The sequence below is a fragment of the Dioscorea cayenensis genome, chromosome 1 (assembly GCF_009730915.1).
Source record: "Dioscorea cayenensis subsp. rotundata cultivar TDr96_F1 chromosome 1, TDr96_F1_v2_PseudoChromosome.rev07_lg8_w22 25.fasta, whole genome shotgun sequence".
Taxonomy (NCBI): Eukaryota; Viridiplantae; Streptophyta; class Magnoliopsida; order Dioscoreales; family Dioscoreaceae; genus Dioscorea; species Dioscorea cayenensis.
The window spans coordinates 4,432,068-4,437,855 of NC_052471.1; positions in this window are offsets into that span (position 1 = coordinate 4,432,068).

Below are 5,788 nucleotides of genomic sequence, written 5' to 3' on the forward strand. Positions count from 1 at the left end.
ATATGGTATTTCCAGTATAGCAGTCAAAACATTTGAAACTTAAACTAGAGGAATTAAAACCTTATTTAGAACCACCGTCATCATGGGCAAGCTGTCAACCATTAGCTTAAAATGTAGTCACTTTTGAATATTTTTAATTCAAGCATTTTATGTGTACCGATGGTTTCATGAGAGATATTATGATCAGGTTATAATCAATAGTAGGATCAACCAAACCTAATAAACAATCCAAACTAGCACAACAATGTAGATGTTCCCAGTATATATATATATATCTGTGCCAAAAGCCTATGGAAAAAAAAATAGATATACCACTCACGTCAAGAAAATAGAGCAATTGTCATGGATATTATTATCCTTCAACGTAGTATCCTCAACTATGCCAAGGTCACCTCAACACTGAAAGCTGCATCATCCTCATATCTAACCACTGCAGTGTACAACATGAAATTTTTTAGTTTCATAATTCTACTGAAATGCATATCAGAGGATTCTGAGGACTGATGCTTGTATAATTGATTTCACCCCATCTCACCAGCTGATAATAGGGATTAAAAGTAGAAGGGGCAGCAAAACACTAATGGGAGAGATATCACTTATTGATTTCTTACTAATAATGGTAAGGAAAATTTCAACTCCTAAAGCTTTCTATGAAGAACACAAACTGTTGCGTAGCTTTCTTTGTGAGAAATAAATATTGAGTTAGCGTTCAGCTGTTCTGAAGCCAAGATGGAAAAACCCTTTGAAATTAATTAATACAAGAAATGCTTGCCATAAGTCCTCCTAACAATGGGAAGCATGTTGTTGACGTGCCATAAAACAGGAAGCAGGTCAGACAATCACTACAAATAAACTTTGAGAACATTAGAAGATCCATCCATTTTCTTTTAAATGCCAAAAAAGAAGCATCATAAGAATCATGACTCTCTTGTATTAATTAATAAGGTCTATCCACTTCTAGATATAAAAAAAAGAATAATTTCTAATTCGTTTAAATCCTAAAATCATTGGCCATATAAATGTAGGAAGCCTATGTGGCACAAAAAAAATTATAAAGTCGAGTCGAATGGTTTCAAAATATCCTTATTGAAGTATCAATTCTACGACACTGCACACAAACCATCCAAGTGACCAACAAGCTGACCATAATAAGTAATAAGCATAGAAGTCCAAATTCCAGGATGGGAATTGCTTTTCTTAGAGGTCAGTACCAAATGTACACTTCTCTGCAGAACCATTAAGAAAATCAAAAGCTCATACAAAGCAATAGGAATGCATTATTTTTAACTATAGCAATAGCAATTGTCATTGTCATGGATATTATTGTCATGAATATTTGATAAAGAGTTTGCTCACATTTCTTCTCTATATTCCATTTTACATCAGCAACCTGCAAGAACAAGTAAATTTGAAATTCATTCAGAGACATCACACAAAATCATGCTCATTAAGCATAAGATTAACAAGACATTCAAGGAAAATTCCAGTGAGAATACCTAAACCATTTCTTGATAACACCTTGAAATTAGAGAAAAATTTTAAAAAAAATACAAATAGAAACAAAATCAAACCCCCAAGGAACCACCAAGAAACCATGCCATAAATTCACCCTTAAATCCTTGTCTAATTCCATTAGAGGCAAAACAAGAAACAACATCTAAACACATAAATATACTCCACTCCTATCAACCAAAAAAAAAACCTACAAAATCCAAGATTAAACTGTAGAAACACAACTGATCCTTGAATGATTCACAGAGTACAAGCGATTAAAGAGAAAGCAATAGAACCAAAAAGAATAACATTATCCTTTTTTACATCACATTATTCTTTTTTACATCAGCAAGCTTCATCAACAAGTAAATTCGAGTCTCATTCACAGATATGACACAAAATCATGATAATTTGACGCAAGATCAACAAGGCATGAAAGGAAAAAAAAAATCCAGCGAAATCAAAGCAAGACCTAAAAATTCTTGATACCATCCCGAAATTAGCCAATAAAAACAAATAATACAAAATGAAACATAATCGAACCATCAAGAAACCAACAACAATCAACGGAGAAATCAACAACAAACACATCGCAACTGAAAAATCGGCAACAAAACAAATCGGAAAAAATATGAAAAGGTTGAGTTAGGGTTACATTTAACAATCGGTGGGTGAAGAGGCAGCGAAAGCGAGCAATCCCACCCCGGCAACAATCAACGGCGGCAAGCAATGGCGGTGAAGTGGTGGATGAAGGGGGTGAAGAGGGTGAAGAGGGTTTGTTAACGTTGTAATATCTTTTGTTTTTGTATATATTATTAAAATGTATGAAAAAAATATTTATTATTTATATTTTATAAAATTTCAAGTTTTATAAATATCTCTTATTCATTAATTATTAATTATTTAAATTTAAATATTATAAATTAACAAGAAACCAATTTAATTTAACATAAAAATTAATTTTTTATTTTTATATGAAATACTTATAATTTCATTAATTTATATAATCAACATTATTTGTTATTATAGAAGAGCAAGTAAAACAATTATTCATTAATTATTTATTATTTAAATTTAAAAATTAGAAAACTAACAAAAAACCAATTTAATTTAACATAAAAATTAATTTTCTATTTTTATATGAAATACTTATAGTTTCGTTAATTTATATAATAGACATTATCTTTTAATAACATGAGTTCTTTTAAAATAGATATATAAAAATATATTGTAATCCAATGTTAAAAGTAATTTTATAAATAATTAAAATTAAATATTTATTTATCAAAAATAAAATATTCTTTTATCAGTTGAATATTAATCTTTTAAATATTTATTTCAATAATTATTTATCTTAATCAAATAAAAAAAGTATATGTTGCAAAGTAATTTATATAAAATAATAAGTTAAGTAATTTTCATAAATTTGTAAATTAATTGATTAATTTATATATGCAATCAATGTTCATAAGCTTGTTATTTTTACGGATGTGCATATAATTTAGAGTAAATTATCATGATATTATTTTTTTATATTTTTTGTAATGTTTAATTTTTTTAATTTAATTATTATTCCTAATATAAATTTCAAATTCAATTCTAATAATAATATTATAATTAAGTCATGCTCTACTAAATATAAATATAAAAATTAGATAAAATTCAAAATATATAGTTCTACCAACAGAATGATATTTGTCACTGAATGTCTGACCTATTCTAACACTTTTAAAGATTCATTGGTATAAATAATCTATAGCTACTACGTTTGACCATTGTGATAGATAACTATAAGGGGTCGTTTGGTTCGCAGTAATGTAGAAAGATTACCACGTGTTACGTGGTAATCTGAAAATATTACCACGTTTGGCATTACACAAGTGGTAATCTAGATGGTAATATCACATTACCAACTTATAAATATTACCAAGAAAGTGGTAATCCCATTACCACCAAATTTGGTGTCTATCTTAGATTACCGTGGTAATTTTATAACTTTGTATATTTTAACAAATAGATTACCATGACAACCAAACACGGTAATGAATTATTCCCGGTAATAAGAGTTTCTAACCAAACATGGTTATATTAAATTACTACAACATTCCCAACCATATAACATTCCCACTCATATTACCATGGTAATCTCGTTACGTGGTAATATGTCATTACCACGAACCAAACGGCCTCTAAGTATAGAGTAGTAGTTTTACCAATGGAAATATATCCGTAAGTAAATATCATATTTATTCTGACAAATTGAATGTTCCGTTAGTGTAGATAGTCTATAGCAACAAATTTGACTGTCACCATAGATAAAAGTCTATCTATACCAACAGAACAAAATCCGTTAGTAAATGTCTTCTATATTGTGACGTTTTTAAAGTATCGATGGTAAAACTAATCTATAGCTACGGAATTTATCTGTTACTATAGAGAAGTGTCATTATATGGCATTTTTTTTTTTGTAGTGATACTATTTGTGGGTAATTTTTTTGGTAGGCCATCAAACTTTTATATTTTTTCATTTCGATCATCCAACTTTGATTTGTATCAAATTGCTCACTAAACATCAATTTTTTATCACCGGTAGGTCACTGGAGAGTTTCTCGTTCCCCTTTGCTTGCGTGGCAACCGGAAGAACACAGTCATCATGGCAAACTTGCCATGTCACCCAGAAAAATCCATGTCACCTTTGTTGTGCCCGAGGAGAACTCATCTCCTATCTTTTCTTGTCTGGGAGAGGGCTTGCTTGTATGAAAAGCAATCTTCTAGGGTTTTTGGCCAGAAGACAAGGTTCTAGAAAGTAAAGATCTAGTGTTCGAAAGAGGCTGCGTTTTGGTGGTTCATAGTTCTCTGTTGCTTCCTGGTTTCTGGTGAGAAGTTAAGGAGGTGAGGTTCTGGCGAGAAGGGAAAGTGAGCGAAGTTCAGTTGGCGCATGATGTCAATCAATTGGGTGATACGATCAGCCGAGGATGAAGCTCCTGTGTATTGTAAGCCATTGTTCTGAAAACCTTTTTCTGTTTGTTTTTTATTGGTTCTTAAACAATGTATTTTGATGTTAATGTGAAGTTAGGTGGGTATATTGTGGAGTCAGAGTAATTGAATATTGTTTCCAGATTCTAGGCTGCAGATTTTGTGTGATGTTTATATGTTGTTTAGTATTGTGTTTAGATTTCAGTACTATGAAAAAGGATGTATTCTTTATTATGGTCCCTAGTAGATCAAAAAGCGTAAATATTTACATTGCTTAATAAATCTCGGAGAGGTAATCCTAAATGTATACTATGTGTTGGAGCCATAATCACTCTCAAAATGACATAATTTGCATAATGTTCTATGTAGAAAGTCAATAATTATTTTAAGATTGCATGATTTAAAGCACCAAGACATTAATTAACTAGATAAACAATGATTAGAGACCTAGATCATTTAGCTGAATCGATGCGTGAATAGGCAAAAAGTAAGCCTATTGTAGCAGAACTAAATGAGAACAAGAGAGATTGTCTTGTTGACATTACTATTTGGTACTTTTTCAGTAGATCTTGTGACCTTGATAATGAGTTTCATACCCTGTTAACAAGCCAACTATTGTTGCCAAAAGTACAGACTTGCCATGTAATGCTTCTATGTATGTTTTTTTAATAATGCTCCATTGTCAACCTTTTCAATTCTTTGTGTCAGAAAAAAAATGAACTGGTTCTACACATGCTTTTCAAAGTAAATTTGGATCTTGTGACAACATGAATTGGAATATTTAAATGGTTTTTGCATGCCACACTCAGGCTAAATATCTTGCAGTTGAAAACTTGGAGGGTGCCCAAATGGCAAGGTACTTTTGTCAATGTGTCTCTTTGCAGTCCTTGGATGCTCACACAAGAGGACAATGGTGATAAGGATGTGGCTTGTAATTGTGGGGTTGCTTTTGCTTTTCTTTTCCACTAAATGAGAATCTTTTGAAAACCCTAATAAAACTATGGACAAGAAAAAAGAAAGGATTAGGATGTGTATGAAAGAATACCATGATCAATTAAATAAGACAAATCTCATTTTAATTTAAATTAGATAAAATAATGTAAGCAAAAAAGGTGCAGTAACATTCAATGTTCTGCTATACCATGATCAATTAAATAAGACAAATCCCCTTAATGTACATGTTCTGCGGAGATGCATTTTATTCAACGTTCTGCTATATATTGATGATCAATTGTGAGTGAATTGAACTTGTCTCATCCTCCATGATTGGTTTTTATTGATATATATTGATATATATTGATGCTATACAGAATCTGGT